This window comes from Austrofundulus limnaeus, unplaced genomic scaffold, assembly GCF_001266775.1.
Source record: "Austrofundulus limnaeus strain Quisiro unplaced genomic scaffold, Austrofundulus_limnaeus-1.0 Scaffold72, whole genome shotgun sequence".
NCBI classification, from domain to species: Eukaryota; Metazoa; Chordata; class Actinopteri; order Cyprinodontiformes; family Rivulidae; genus Austrofundulus; species Austrofundulus limnaeus.
The window spans coordinates 507,100-523,411 of NW_013952474.1; the positions used below are offsets into that span (position 1 = coordinate 507,100).

Genomic DNA, 16,312 nt, shown 5'->3' on the forward strand with positions numbered 1-16,312 from the left:
TGTGTGTGTGTGTGTGTGTGTGTGTGTGTGTGTGTGTGTGTGTGTGTGTGTGTGTTCTTGTTTTGACTACAGATTGAGGACCATTTGCACCATAGTTACTACCAAAGTGAGGTCTTTGATGTAAAGCCAGGACCTCTTCAGTGTCCTCACTTTGTTTTCAGCTCTGCTGTGCTTTACTACTTAGGTTTATACGTATGGTGTGAATTAAGTTTTGGTTCAGGTTAGAGTTAGGAATAGACCAGTAATGGTTAATTTTAGGGAAAATGTCTGGGTTAGGCATAAATACAGTTACAAAAATAAATGGAAGCCAATACAAAGTCCTCTGTTTGATGCAAATACAAGAATGGGTGTGTGTGTGTGTGTGCACGTGCACACATGCGTTTGAGAGCACATACAAATTTGTAGGAGCCAAAACAACCTTTGCTTTAAGTTCTAAACCAGCACTGGTCCAGATAAGTTTTTATTTTTTTTAAGAAAGTGCAAGTTAAAAAATGAAAGCCAGACTTTCCAGGATGATGTTTGGAAATCATAACTTACATCATAAATACACCAAGACTAAAAGTGAAAATTTCACTTGTAAAACCACCAAAGCCGCATTGTTTCCGTCTGTCTGCAAGATGTTAGATGAGGCTTTGCCAGTTTTGACATTAATGGAACTTTTGGATAGTTTCACACAGTCTCTGGAAGGTCACCTTCGTCTGCTCGTGTTGAATTCTCCCAAGATTTTACAAAAATAAATGTCTGGATATGGAAATATTCAGAGTTGGCAATCACATCTTAAAGCGCAGAGGGAGGGGTTTTAAAAAGCTTTTTATTTTCCTCCCCCTAACACAAAATAGACCGGAGAAGATGGTAGTTGCGGTCAGTTTTTTCCATTTCCTAAAAAGTATAACAATGTATTTAACAACATTTAAAGAAGCACACTTAAGAGAGTGTTGATTCTTAAGGAAAGACATTGTGAACTACAGTGAGCTTGTTGTAACAGCTGCTGCTATGTCTGCATTTTCCTACTTGGTAAATATTATGGTAATAATATGGAAAGTGTTTGTTGGTTTGTTTGCAAAACCTTTCATGAACCAATGGACAAATTTGAATCAATCTTTTAGGCCACGTTCACCCAAATACTGTACGTCCCATTATTTTATGATGGTTGAATGTGATTATCTTAACTCAGGTGTTTTCCATCAAAGGATCATATCTGATGTTTTTCAAAGAGTCCAAATGTTCATGTGTCAGTGAGTTACGGAGATATGGAATAATCCATATGTAGATATTRTCAATACCGACATCTTGCAGTTCGTTTTCTGCTACAGAAGTCCAGCTGCTTTGTCTTTTTTAAACTTTCAAAATTCATCATGTCCTGATGACTGAGACACCAGCATGTGATGCTAAAGGTGGTATACCAACCTGTCGGATTGGATTCAGACTTGTTTGTTTCTACTTTCAGTCATGGGTAGGCAGGAAGCAGCGAGATGAAATATAAACATTGGATAAACAGTCAGTCAGTTCTGATTGGACGACAACTTCATAATGGATCCACACATGTTAACATGTAACATCCATGTTTCCTTCTGTAAACACAGTGTGCTGTGTGTGGTGTCACGTCTTCTGGTTCAGGACTGTTTGAGTCTGATGGAGATTCACTTTAATTTAGAACGTTAACAAAGCTAAAACCAGCAGATCTGAGCTTTAAAGGAGACATATGATTCAAAATCTACTGTCTTTTTAGCCCTTAAATACATTTTGTGATTGATGTTGTCTTCATTCTCCTCTGGCTCCGGGCCAGACTCTGGCTCCACATATGGGGCTGAATGGACACATTTTCCATTGTTGACATCTTTTAATCAATTTGTTAAYAAAAGTTTTCTGCACCACTACATAATCATATCTTTGCTATCAAACTAATTGTCAGTGGGGTGGAGTGGACAGTGGTCATTGGAAGTGAGACCTGGGGTGTGATTTGAATTTAAAGAGACAGCACCAAAATGAGTTGATCTCAGATGGACCTCAGAACAGAGATGAAAGGGGGGCTTGTGGAGCTACAATAATCAGCAATTCAGACCAAAGCATAGCAGTTCCACTTTATATAGACCCCAACTGAAACATTTAAATGTGAAAAGTTAGGATTTAAAAGCAGGATATGTCCTCTTTAAGATCTGCAGTGTGAACGTAGCTTTAGAAACAAACTAATCATTCATTGTTCATTAAGAACTCTCCATCTTTTAGAGTTGTGGCTAAATAATTGTAGCGATCGCAAAAATGTATCAGTCAGTTTAATGAATATTCATCTAAAATTTGTAACTGAGTCATTCCTAACACAAACCTCGAGCATGGCGAGAAATATGCAAGCACAGCACATTATTTTAAAAGTGGCAAACACCAACTTTTTGTTTAACGTGTCCACCTGTGATTGTTAGATTATCAAACAATATTTTTGTTGAGATGATTTATGAACCAAGTGGGGAAACCCAAAGCAATATAAAGGTATTTATAGTTGTTGAGGAAGTTGCCRAATGACTAGATAAAGCATCTATAAAGTTTAAACATTCATCCGTCCTTTTGTTAAGTAGGACAAAGGGACGCCCACGTCCCTATCCTGGCAGCGGACTAAAGTCTAGTGCACTTCAGAGTCCCATTGAAGCCGGTCTTGTGTCCTGGAGTGGGTGGCAGGCAGAGCTCTCTGGCAGCTCCTGTAGCGCTCCTTCCTGACTGGAACGCAATTACTAAGATAAGGATCTGGACAGTGAAGGGAACACGCCTGTCTTTCATGGAGGCTGTTATCAAGATGGAGCCGAACAGCAGCTCTGGGACTGTGCCGTTTCCACCCCGGATTCTTTTCTCTTTTTTTTTTACTCAACTCTGGCACCTCAAGGACCAACGCTTTTCAAGTTCTTACATCTTTTATTTTTTTATTCTGCTTTGCTTAGAGTGTAGGATGGATTCATCTAAGCTCAGATTTGATCACTTTTCTATTTTAATAAAAACAACAACAAAGAAGTGAATCCATGCTTTTTTTGTTTAGCACTAGGAGACAAACTATTGTTGACTGTATTTTAGGTGCTCTTTGAAGTTGGATTAGTTCAAGTATCTGGGCGTCATGTTCCTGAGTGATGGTAGGATGGAGTGGGAGAAAGATCCATTGATCTTCATCCTCAGTAATGAGGTCATTGCTCCAGTCAGCGGTGCTGAAAAAAGAATTTAGCATATTTGTAAAGCCCTGTATTTACTTGTTTGTCTACATTYCAACCCTCACTTGTAGTCATGAGGTTTGGATCAGAACCAAAAGAACAAGATTCTGGATCCAAGCAGCTGAAATGATCTTAGGTTGGCCAGGCTCAGCCTTAGAGCTGCTGTTCCTCTGGATCGAAAGGAGTAAGCTGAGGTGCTTCCTCTGATTTGGATGCCTCCCTTTGAAGGTGTCCTGGGGTCAGATTTATAAAACTGACGTACGCACAATATGAGCCCAGAAACTTGCGTACGCCACTTTTCACGCCAAGGTTGTGATTTATAAAATCCAAACTTGACGTGAAAATGTGTGGTCCCTCAGCCAGCTCTGACCCATGCGTACGCTCATTTTGGAGACGTGAAACTGTGACACAGATGGTGAAGTGAGGAATTATAGCCACACTGTGTAATGATCACTGTCAGATATTATAATAAAAGTTCCCGTGCGCAACTCCCTTCATCAGCTTCCTCCTCAGATGACCCTGACCCACAGACCCCTCCCTGACCCACAGACCCCTCCCTGACCCACAGACCCCTCTCCGACAAGAACAGCAGGGCAGCAAAAGCTTTGGATACACGCGCAGGGCGCATCCACCTCGCGAGTGTGGATGTTATAAAACTTCACGTTTAAAATCCGTGTATGTCACGTGCGCGCGGGGGTGGGGTCTGCCGCGGATAAAAGAGCAGGCAGGAGGGGGAGAGGACRAGGAGAAGAGCGGTGGACTTATTTCTAATTTTATCTTCAGATGCTTGAAACCTCTTACCTTTTTGCTAGTAAAAGGTTCTTGTGGGTTTATTTGTGGGACAGGTTTATTGTGAAATTCAGAACAGCGGCATCTTTGCTTCAATCAAAGTACTTAGCTTGTTGAATGGATTAACATTATCAGATTTCATGGGTTAAAATTGTTTAAAATCTGAGCTGGTCAACTTTATGTAACTTTTAAACGGGCAATATTATGTGTTTCTCAGGCATACATTTAAATACTATACCACAATAAAGTATCTATGTCACCTTTAGCTGTTATTAAAATGCTGTTTTTATGTTTAAATAGAAAAATAAACTTATCTTCTCATAACTTCCTCTAAAGCAGACAACAAGAAAAAATTGTATTTAGTTTTTTTTTCTCACAAAGTATTTATTGACTCTATATCATCCTAATTCACCATGTCCTCGCTCTGTAGCAGAAAAAACCACACACACACACACACACACACACACACACACACACACACACACACACACACCAGATTGTAGGTTCCTAAATTCCTCAAATATAAAACTTTTTCCTGCAAACTATTAAATTTCATAATAAAAAACAGCATTTCTTGAAGAAATGCATATCCCTCGAAACCCTTAATATCAAAGTTTTCATGAGTAATATATTACGTTATATATAATAATATAGATTTTTTTTTGATCAGATCTTTTTTCAGTGGTGTATCACTTTATCATAACAATGTGACGACCTTCAGACTTTAGTATGAATTGTTAATTAGACAGTCATTAGCCGAGGCAACCTGCTGTGCGCCGAAGAAGTGATATCACACGCAGCGGGCTTTGTTTGAGAAGGGAACACATTCAGTTCTTAGAAAAAACCCTGCTTTGAGACTATCCTTAACATCTGTCCTGTTGTTCATGAGATATTTTGCTAACAGACAGACAAATCCTGCACATAGATGTTCAGGCTTCATGCCCACACAAGGAGTACAGATGTCAGATCCTCACTTGTTGCAAATGAATCCCAGCTCCATCATTAAATTACAGAAACCATCATTGGTCTCATAAAATCGACAGTCCATCCTAAATACGTTTCTTGTTAAAGTAGCAGCTGCTGCTAATTAAAACTGTATCTCAGAGCAATAAAGGTAGCAGTATAAAGTTATTGTTCTTTGTCACAGCAGCATTACAGATAAGAAGATGGAGAACTTTCCCCTCACACACAAGCCCGGGCACGTCCATCCGCCACCCCGGTTGTTGCCGCTTATGAACATATTTTCTCTCTCGCCCACACGCCTCCTTTTTTGTAGCAAACCATGCACACATCAGTCACTTTTCTCGCCTCTATCCAGTGCAGTTGCACCTCCTTGGAGAACCCCACCTCCACACACACACACCCTCTCATACTTGCTGCTGATCCTCTTATATCAGTAATGTAAACAAACTGCAGGAAAAAGCAACTGACGGTTTTGCTCTTGTGAAGTTTTTCTTTGTGGCGCTGCACAGAGCCTGAGAGAGCTTCCTGAAGAGATGCTGACAAGACCTCTGATGTAAAGTTGAAAAATATCTCATTAAAATACCCTAAAATGTTTGCAAACACACAAAACATGTTTGAATGCAGCTCAGATAGTCATGTTGGGTTCTGTTGTGTATCAAGGAGACAAAGAGTATCTCAGATGATGGAATACCTGTAATGCTGGTTCTGGAGGGTGGCAACCACAGCTACTGACTGTAGCTATAACATCGCTACCCACCTTCTCTGTCCAAGCTGACACAATTTATCCTTTACATTGTCTTCCTCTGGCTTCATAAAATAACTCTGGTCACCCCACACTACTGCTCACAAAGTTTACAAAATTTACGGAGGTTAAATCTCGCCGAATCCAAAGATTGGCACAGTGCACCGAGAGCATCCTGAGGCGTCGCCAGCCGAAAGAAGGCATTGGAAAGCTGAACATGGCGTTGGTGAACTGAACGCTGCATCCTTGCGTCACCCCTCTATCTAAATGCTTGTCTGAAATGTTGAGACACCCCCCTACCTCCCTCTGCTCATCTGTTAAATTATCCCCTCTGAATGCACTCTAATGCAAACAAAACATAGACATGATGCCTGCTGCAGAGGTTTTTAAAAGGACCGTCCAGTATTTTTCAGGATGGGAAAGGAGGAAAACGCTATGAGTCATTAGAAGTACCTGGGAAAAACTCAACTCCTTGGGGTATAATGGGTTGCAGAGACTAATAACTGGGAGAATTTGTACCCTATATTTGTGATATTGATATTCTACAAGAGGAAACCTCTGAGTACATAAATGCTCAACCCTTTGAATAAAAGGTTTATTCCTCAGTTTATACCGTGAAATGCTTCTAGTTTTCACCTGGAAGGTTTATGTAAGTGACTTAATGTCCTTTCCAGGGACATAAACGGAAACACTCCACTCTTGAATATACCATCTTCATCTTCCTCCATTGTTCCTGCAGGTCAAATCATCCCATTGTGTCTGATATTAAGAAAGCACTGGTGTGATTGAAGGAACATCTGGAACTGACGTACACTTTTCACACAGACCATCTGACTTTCTTTCTTTTATGTCTGCTTTTTTTTTCATTTTTTGGCCAAAGAGTAATAAGAAAGTTCGACCATTCTCTTGGATCGGTAGTGGAACATTAATCATAGCTCTGTGTTAGTCTTTGTTGTAAAATTTGGATCTTCCTCTTGGATATATCTGGAGAGAACGTTTGGCCGATCAGATTGCTTGAGAACAAAAGACTGATTGGTTACAGCCAGACTTTTTTTGGGCTCTCTAAAGCAAAAGAAGAGAGAGAGAGCTGAAACTCAAAGTGGGAATGGGATCAGGGCCGCTTGGATCTGGTTTTCTGCCTCAAGGACTTTGCTACAGACCAGGGGGAGTGAGAGACGTGTTTTTACCAGCTCCAAACACGTGCTCCTCAATCTGGGAAACCCCTCTGGTTTCTGTTACCTCACTGTAAGCCTTCAGGTGGCAAACTGGCCAAAAACAAAACAAAACAAAAAAAACTTTTTTATGCTACATTTTTAAGTTTGATTGAACCCATGCGACATTTTATCTCCTATATGGTTTCTCTTGTTATCAGATTGTTTCCTTGCATCAGATAAGAAAATTAAAATGAACAGGAAGTGCATTTAGTTTAATTTATTTACAAATTAAATAGGGATGCACCGATACGAAAATTTCAGCTGATATCGATATCCGATATAATTATTGCTGTAATGGCCGATAACCGATATTTACCCCATTACACAAACACACAAATTATATTATACAAATGCACACAAACACACAAATTATATTATACATATACACACAAACACACAAATTATATTATACATATACACACAAACACACAAATTATATTATACATATGCACACAAACACACATGGGTCTTTTTTTTAATACCGCAAATAAACAACCAGACCTCTGACATGTCTCTACTTCAGTTATTCCTGGCTGCGCAGCATCAATATCACTATCATGATCAAACAGATACCACTCAACCAACCATCTCCCCTCCCAAAACAGAAACACAAATCTAAAAAGTGGGAAATCCATGTCAGACGTTAATATCGGACCAGTGTTACATATCGGACCGATACCAATATTCTAAAACATGACCAATATTGGCCGATACCAATATCAATACCGATATATCGTGCATCCCTAAAATTAAACAGTTTGGTTGTGACAATGGGTGAGAGTAGGAACATAGACCGACCTGTAAACAGAGAGCTTCTCTGTACAGCTCAGCTCCTTCTGAAACACAACAGACCTGCAGAGACCACAATACTCGATTCGTAACATCAGTTATGGAAAAAGAGACAAAAGTCTTCATCCAGGCTAAGATAATGGCTATCCAAAGAGGCACAATTTTTAAAATAATTTTTCAGTTTTATAAAATAACACTAGCGCAGAAACTCAGAACACAAATGACGAATGACTGTGTGAAAGAACAAATGTGTCATTAGCTATAATAAACATTTATACTAAAGCATGTCACCTTTTTGTTTAGCTTGTCGAGGTTTTCTTTACTCAACCGTTTGTGTGTTGAGCATAAATAGACCTTTATTTGCCAAAGGTGCTGAAAGGCTGCTGAATGCATCGGTTTGAAGAGTTGAGTAATACGTTATGATATGTTCTCAGTTGGTTCAGTTTGGTTTATTGACTGAGAAAAGAACAACAAACTAATCAAAGTTATACAAAATTGTGTGGAGGTTTATATTACCTAATGTACTTCCCTTTCACTCCATTATGTTGTTCCAGAGAAGTAGTTATTTAAAAATCTGGAAAAAAGTTAAAAATAAATAAATAAATCCTTGTTTGGCTAGCCATTAGCCCAGCCGTGCCCCCTGGCAAATAGAGTTTTTTGGGGGGGTACTAATTATTGAGATCTACTCGAGAGGAAATCACATAAAAATAGACCAATGTTTTTAACTTCTAACTTAGCAGACATGTTGGGTTGATGAGTTCAGAATGGTGTACCACTTTCCCATCTGTGTTCTTCATTCTGGTCAAGGGTCTACTTCGATATCCTGCTTGTGCTTTGCATGTTCTCCCCGCGCATGTGTGGGTTTTCTCCAAGTACTTTGGTTTCCTCCCACAGACCAACAAACATGCATGTTAGGTTCATGAATAACTCTAAATTGTCCCGAGGTGAGTGAGAGTGTAAAGCCTTGTAAATTTTGCTGTTTCATTTCAGTACTTTATCTTTTTTTTTTTTTTTGTAAATTTGCATTTTTTTGGCTCATACAATCCTGCTCTGTCATCCAAAAATACGAGTCTGTAGCTTTCAGAGGATTTGGTAGACAATCGGCATCACGATGTGAGGATGTTAGCCCTGTGAAGCCTGTTAAACCGAAGAGATCTGAGTTGTACTTGTTCTTGAGACTCCCTCATTGCACCCCGCTCCCCCAGATCTCCACTCTTTTTCTGTTGTCGATGCGCTGCAGTCACACAGTTCATGTGAGCCGCCGCTAAGATGTGTAAATACGTACTCTCTAATGGCTTAACACGTTCTGGTAAAGTGCAACAACGACAAGCACTTCAAAGCCGGTAGCTAGGAGTGAATGCATCAGTTTCTAATTTAATAATCTTTCAAGTTTTTTTCCTTCAGCAGAATCTTATTTAACCTTGATTTAAATTGATTTCTAAGAACACCTCTGCTTAGAAAATGACTTTCCTTGTTGTCAATCAGCAGCAGTCAGGTTTGATCTTCTGAGCAAATTGTCATTGAACCAGGACCTTGACTGGAAAAGGTTTGTTTTCAGAGAGAGCTATAAAAATCTATGAGAAGGAACAAAACAGATCAACATGGACCAGATGTCTTTAATTCAATTCTGGAGTTGCCAGACATCGAATTAGCTCGGCCTAACACGTGCAGAGAGCGAGAAAAAGAGAGTAATGGCCCATATTTTTCAGCATTGAGGTTGTTTTAGGCCTATCAGATGGTTGGGGTTGACCTCAGTGCTGCGAGATGTTCCAGTGATCTCATTTGTTTTCTGCTTCGGATTATTTGCACATTTTCAGCCACGTCAAGTGTTTTTAGCCTCATTAATTCCACTTTTATATGCTCTTGTTTTGTTTTATGAACTGCTGCTGCTTGTTTTTTGTCTTTATTTGTGGTTGGGGAAAAATTTTAAACCCATTTTCAGCTGGGTGGGTAATTTTCTTTTTTTGCTTAGGGCTTTTTTTTTTGCTCCCGTTTCAATTACACTGAAGGGTGGTAAAGTGGTTTGTGTTTTATCACCTCAACAACGAACGTGCTGTTTGCATCTGATGTTTCCTGGTCGACAGAAGCCCCTCAAAATTCTGCTGCAGGATGTAAAGGAGACCATGTTTCTTTTGTGTGTGAGTGAGCAAGTCGTTTTGTTTGAGTTGAACCTTCTTGTTGTGGTGGAGGTGAATAATGAGCAACTGGCTCTGTTTGAAGCCACACCACCCCTCCTGCGTTTGATTAGAACGGGAGCTATATTTAGCTCGTCCTGCTTGGCAGCTGATTCTGCCTGATTAAATCAAGGAGAAGATTCGGTTTGTGGTGTCTATTGAACGACAGGCCATCTTGGTTGGCACGCCGCCTAGTGGCCAGGTGTCTGAAAGATGGAATAACAAAACAACTGGTGTTTTAACTCAACCCAGTTCAAATTGAACAGCCAACTGATGATGACCAACAACTTAAAGGGATCTTCGACTTCTTACACATGTTGGCCTTAATATGTTATTTCTCTGTTCTAAAAGTTGTGACATGCAAAAAGTCCTGATTACTTAAAGTATTGTGCATGTTCATTATATCTTTCATTGAAGGACGTCGCCATTTTATTTTACTGACGCGTTGTATTCTGGGGTGATGGCTATAATGCGTGACATAGTTATGTTTTATATTAGTTTCTATGTTCTGCACAATACATGGGTTGAAAACAATCAAATAATGTTTAGCAAATTGGCTTGAGAGCTGAAAATATTTATTAGCACTGAACTAAAGCCATGTAGCATTAGCTCAGCGCTAATGCTGTAAATTGCCACATATACTGTACATTAGCTAGGGAGATAATGCCATATATTATATCAGAAGCTAACACTATATTTATTAGCTCTGKAGTTAATACAATATACTTATTAACTCAGAGCTAATGTTATATACTGCAACATACAGTAGCTCAGGAGCTAACGTCATATTATGTTACATAAATTACAGCATTTCTGTATAATATGAGAAATTTAACCTCAAAAAATTACATAATGGGGTGGGGGGGGGGTAGTATTATACACGGGAGTAAATTTTGACTGACTTTTTTAATGTACAACCACAATAAGTTTCATTATTTCTTCATATAACTGAAAACTTTTCTCCCTCCCTCCTGTTGTAAGTCACACATAGCAAATCATATAAACAGTAGTTGTTTACTCACCGGAGTCAGACCAGGAAAAACTAGTTTTCTTTTTCTTGTTAACCATGGTGATGTAAAAAAAGAGCTGGATTTTAGTTGCATGTTCTGATAAATCTGTCTTGCTAATAAACAACCAGCTTCTACTTTGGTCTGGGAGCTGATTATTTCTTTTTTGTCTGTGACACACGGAACCGGGAAACTCGGCTACCCATCCTCTACAGCTCTGCAGCGAAACACGACCACACAAGTGTCTCCATAAATATGTTTCACCACCAGAGTGTGCACCACAAAGGCTGAAAATCCCTGAAGCCTGTCTGAAATGAGTGGTGGCTTCATACATGATAATTAGACTTTTTAATGCTTTTTAAGCTCAAAAAATGATGATCGTATTATACATGAGTAGTACAGGAGCTCCCACCTGATATTACAATATACTGTATATATACATATTGTACATATTAGCTTAGGAGCTAATGCCGTAAATGTATCGACATATCCATTTGGCTACGTTCACACTGCAGGCAAATGTGACCCAAATTCGATTGTAATTTTTTAATTTTTAATTAAAAATTTTCCCCCATGCATTCCCTATCAGATTTTTTTATGACAGTCTGAATGTGACAAATCCAATTTTTTAAAATCTGATCCAGGCCTTTTCAGTATGTGGTACTGAACCGGAAACACACAGTATCTGATGTTTTTCAATGCGACAACAGTCTGAATGCTTGTGTGTCATATTTCATCCAACTTTTACATCAGTGAGGTGGGGGTGAGCAGATACTACCCTTGATTCATGCAGTTTAAACATATGATAGTAATGTCCAACGTCAGTCTTGGACCATATCGAGACCAAAGTTACTCAATTGATACTTTTCTTTTAGCATGTCGCTTCATTCTAAAAATAAAATGTTGCCTCAGAGAATCCGGTCACAGGCAGGTTCAGATAGTGGTGAGGTGAGTCTTCCATGAAGCAGTTCTGTTGTTCATCCATATTTTCAGTGTCAGGCTGAGTCATTTCTACATTCCTCTCTCTGTCAACGCCCTCAGGTTTCATTTAAAAGGGCTGAACATCAGTCATTGTCCAAAATTAACATTCATCTGGAAAGAGCTCCAACTGTGGCGACATGTCATCATTCACCCAGAATGTTTTGCAGCGTAAATAACTTGGTGACATCCATGTGACAATGTATATTTTTTAAAATTTATAAAACCTAAACGACCTGTATTTTTAGTCTCGTTTCTATAGTTGGAATAAATATTTTTCAAATAATGTCTAATGTTACAACTAGTCAGAGATCCCTTTAAARTGGTCCAGTGAGAGAACAATCTTATGTTGTGGGTTTTACTCTGTTTACAACCAAAATAAGTGCTTGTATTATCTGAAGTATGATATAAAGTTTATTTGTTTGGAGACTATTGCAGTACAGCTCAGAAGTAGCTCTTGGCCTCATTTTTCTTTATCAAACTTTAATCTTTGTTTGTTTTCATTTGACTCTAAAGCAAACTCTTCATGTGCCTATTTTGCTCCATGGATGTCCATCCGCTTCCTTTTTATTTTGCTCACATTGGATTAGAAGTTTGATCTTGTTTTTTTAGATCTGAGAGCTGTTAAAGTATTTTTTTCATTACGTTTGTTTAAATCTGGTGATAAATTAACAGAGATGTTCCCAGACTGTGGACAGAAGTGAAAACCAAACTACTATGTGGTCCAGTTCTTTTGTTGGCCTGATAATATTCAAATTTGGTGGGAAAGTGTCCTTCTTGACAACAGTTGCACTTTGTAACAAAGATATCATTTTATATGATGMAGCAACACTCAAACAAAACCAGGAACTGATGTTTTTTGTGGATGCTTGGGTAGAAGGATGTTTTTCTTTCTAAATGGTGCCAAATCATAAACCCACCAAAGGACCAAGTTTGGTTTCTTGTCTTTGAGAGTTCAGTAAATGACTGCCTAACATTGTGCCAGTGGTGGATGTCCAGTAATAATGTTGGTTTTGATACAGAACAAAAAGCATGGCATTTGTTTTTGCTTCTAACAAGGACAAGTAGAAAATAGATCAAGTCTGCTTGACGTGATTAGATGCATCATAATCATCATCAGTCCTTTAGTTTGTTAAATGTTTTAGCTTCTGGCAGACAACAYACCAGTTTCAGAGACTTGTGATGTGACTCCAGATATTACTGGTTCACGTATGCAAATTTTGCTTAAAACACTGAAACATGGGCGTAATACCAATATAAACAAACCTAATAACTATGATTCTACTTATATTCATTTTTTCTAGTTTTTTTTTTTTTTTTTGCAATAATTATGGTGAAAATATTCCAGTAACAATTCCTTTGCATTTAAATTGATGTCTGGAAATCATCTGAGGACTCGATGTTTCATAACCCAAAGAGGGGTCCTGATCCCAGCTTTGGGAACCACTGCCTTAACCTATTGCCATGGAAGCAGCACAAACAAAATTCACCGTCAACCTCCACCTTGGCTGATCCACAACAAGCCTGATAAGGGCAAGTAAAGGGAACCTGTCCATTGACAAGGGGGTTGTACCAGTTTTACAGGTTTCTTCAGCTCTTTCCTGGAAAGATCAAATTTGACAGTGTTCCTTTGTCCCTCACTATGTAGACAAACAACTTAAGTTTCTTCTTGATCTGCATTAACGAGGAGTCATGAGGGAATTATCTGACTTGTTGGAGTTCAGTCTTACCATAGTCTTGGTTTTCTCAAGACTAATCTCCATACCATGACGGCAACTCACGGAGTATAGGTTCTCTTCATGAACAGCTTTAACCACTTGTATGGTCTGTCATTGGCAAAACAAAGATCGCTGATTCTCTTCCTCCCCGTTTGTGTTTTGGATATGATAAAAGCTACAAAAGCCAAACTTGATGATAAATTAGACCACAGTTTTCATAACAACCAGACAAAATGAAGCTGTTGTCCATCTTTAGAGACAGTTTTTTTTATTATAAATTGATGAATTTTAACAATTGACACATTATTTTCCAGGTGGCTGCAAGCTATTCAACACCTCCTACCCAGCTAATAAAACTAATAGACTTGTTTTATTTGTCAGTGAATGCTATGGCAAGTCGGTTCCTCTTGTGTCATCACTGTTCAATTCTTGGTCTGCATTTGTATTTTCCTCTTTTAATCCCATTACTCGCAGCTACATTTATCCAAAACAGRGAAGCCAGTTAAAACTCCTAAATCAACCGTGTTCTTGGTTTCTCCTCAGTATGTGCACTCCCTTTAGCTGTTCTACTCAGTGATGTCTCCTCACCCGTCTTTTCTTGAAATTTTTTACTCCTCCCTGATATAAAACACAAAGCACCTGAGCAAGGCAGTATCGGTGAACCTTATTTACCTGGGATCTACCAGGAGAAAAGGCTTACGAGCCGAATACGTGTTTACYTCTGCAGCATTTCAGCACAAACAAACTGAATTGGTGGCGAACAGAAGCACCCATCCCCCACGCCGCCACAGGAACAGAAGCCTGGCTTACAGCTGRAGCTGCTGATTGGCTTCATTCAAACTCCTCCACAAACCAATAAACCCTTCTCCAGACACTCGTTGCTCACGACCCTTCCTCACTGTAACACGCATGCTGCTCTCTGCCAGTGAAAGTCCTGCATGTTCAACTCATTATTCATCTGTTTAGTTTTAAGTAAAGAGATCAAAACAAGACTGTTTTACATTTGTTTAGGCTTAACTGCATGCAGTCTTGACTTTTTGCGGTTTTTATTGTTATGAAGTTGGGATTATGTAGCTAAAGGTGATCTCTGTTGGCGGACGGCCATCCCAGAACTCAAGTCGAGGGCTGTCACTGTCTTTTCTGTCCAGACACTTCTTAAATGTTATGAAAATGGCCTGAAGCGCCACATGAAATTCGCCTGATAGTAACTGTTTTTGAGTTTGTTAATTTTCAATGAAAATGACTCTTTCATTTCAATTTAAAGCAGCTTTTAATCTGGTCAACCAAGCTTTTGCATGTTGTTTAAGCCTTAAGTTCTGTCTGTTCAGTGATTAAAGCTGTTGCCTCTCAGTGAAAATGTCACAGGATCACCTCCCAGCCTGGAATCTTTCTTAGTGGAATCTTAGTGTTCTCCCCTTTCTTAGTGGAATCTTAGTGTTCTCCCCTTTCTTAGTGTAATCTTAGTGTTCTCCCCATGCAGGTGTGGGTTTTCTCCAGGTTCTTTGGTTTCCTCTCTCAGACCAAAAACACAGGCATTACTGGTAAATAATTGTTCAAGGTGTGGGTGAGATTATGAATGATTATCTTGTTTGTCTCTTTGTGTCCTTGTGATGGACAAAAGACTTGCTTTTTGCACAGTGACTGCTGGACATAGACACCATTGACCTGGGTAGGAAAAAGTGAGTAAAGATGAATTCACTGAGGCTCTTGTTCTAGCTAACTTCCTATTTTCTTATTGGTCTGAACCATAATATATAGTAATTTTAATTTGTTTCAAAGGGCAAAACTGTTGGTTTTCTGGTCTGTTTGGATAGCAGGACTTGAATTAGAGATGAGCGGTATACTGATTTGTACCAAAAACAAGTTTTTGTTTTTGTTATGAAATGAATTTTCTGATTACCAACATACTGGTTTGCATAGTCTGAACACATTTGGAACATTACGGCAAGCCATTTTAGCATAATACGACACTTCCATTTCAGATATCTGAAATTGAATTATAACTAGTCATATTCATTATTAGATACAGTATCTCTAATTATATTTTGACTAATAAAAACACCTATTTCAGATATCTCTAATTACATTTTGACTAGTATAAATGACATCAGATTTACCATTGAGTTCTGTGGAGGCTTCAGTTCAAGATACTGTATCTTAAAAGGAATTTTGACTAGTCAAAAATACATTTCAAGATATCTCTAAGTTAGTTTTGACTAGTCACTAGTTGCTTTCAAGATATCTCACTTTTAGTTCTGACTAGTCATAATTCCAATTAAAGATATCTTAAATGATATCATTATTTAAGATATCTTAAATGTACTTTTAGATATCACAAATAAAAATTTGACTAGTTCAAATTCAATTACAGATATCTTGAAAGCAAATAATGACAGTCAAAACTAAATTAGAGATATCTAGAATTGTAATTATGACTAGTCAAAATTCATTTTAAGATATCTCTAAATGAATTTAAGATATCGTGAATAAATTTTCATCCAGAGGGCTTTTCTATTTAAGATATCTTGAATTAACATTATGACTAGTCAAAATGACATTCAAGATATCTGGAATAATGATTCTGACTAGTCAAAACGTCACATATTTACGTAGCATTTTGGTGGAAAAATATCTACATAGACTTCATAGCTATACAATCCACACAGGGCAAAAATATATTTAAAATGTATGAATAAGAAATTAAGTAAATTTTAAAGAAAACAAATAATATAGGAAAAATATTTTAATAG

At 38.4% G+C, this 16,312-nt stretch overlaps 1 protein-coding gene across 1 annotated transcript in view; it reads left to right on the forward strand.

Moving 5' to 3' along the window:
• The window catches only part of LOC106519126 (alpha-1,6-mannosylglycoprotein 6-beta-N-acetylglucosaminyltransferase A), a gene marked incomplete at its 5' end in the record, with an annotated part of 22,402 nt that overhangs the window by 652 nt on the left and 5,438 nt on the right, over positions 1–16,312 (forward strand).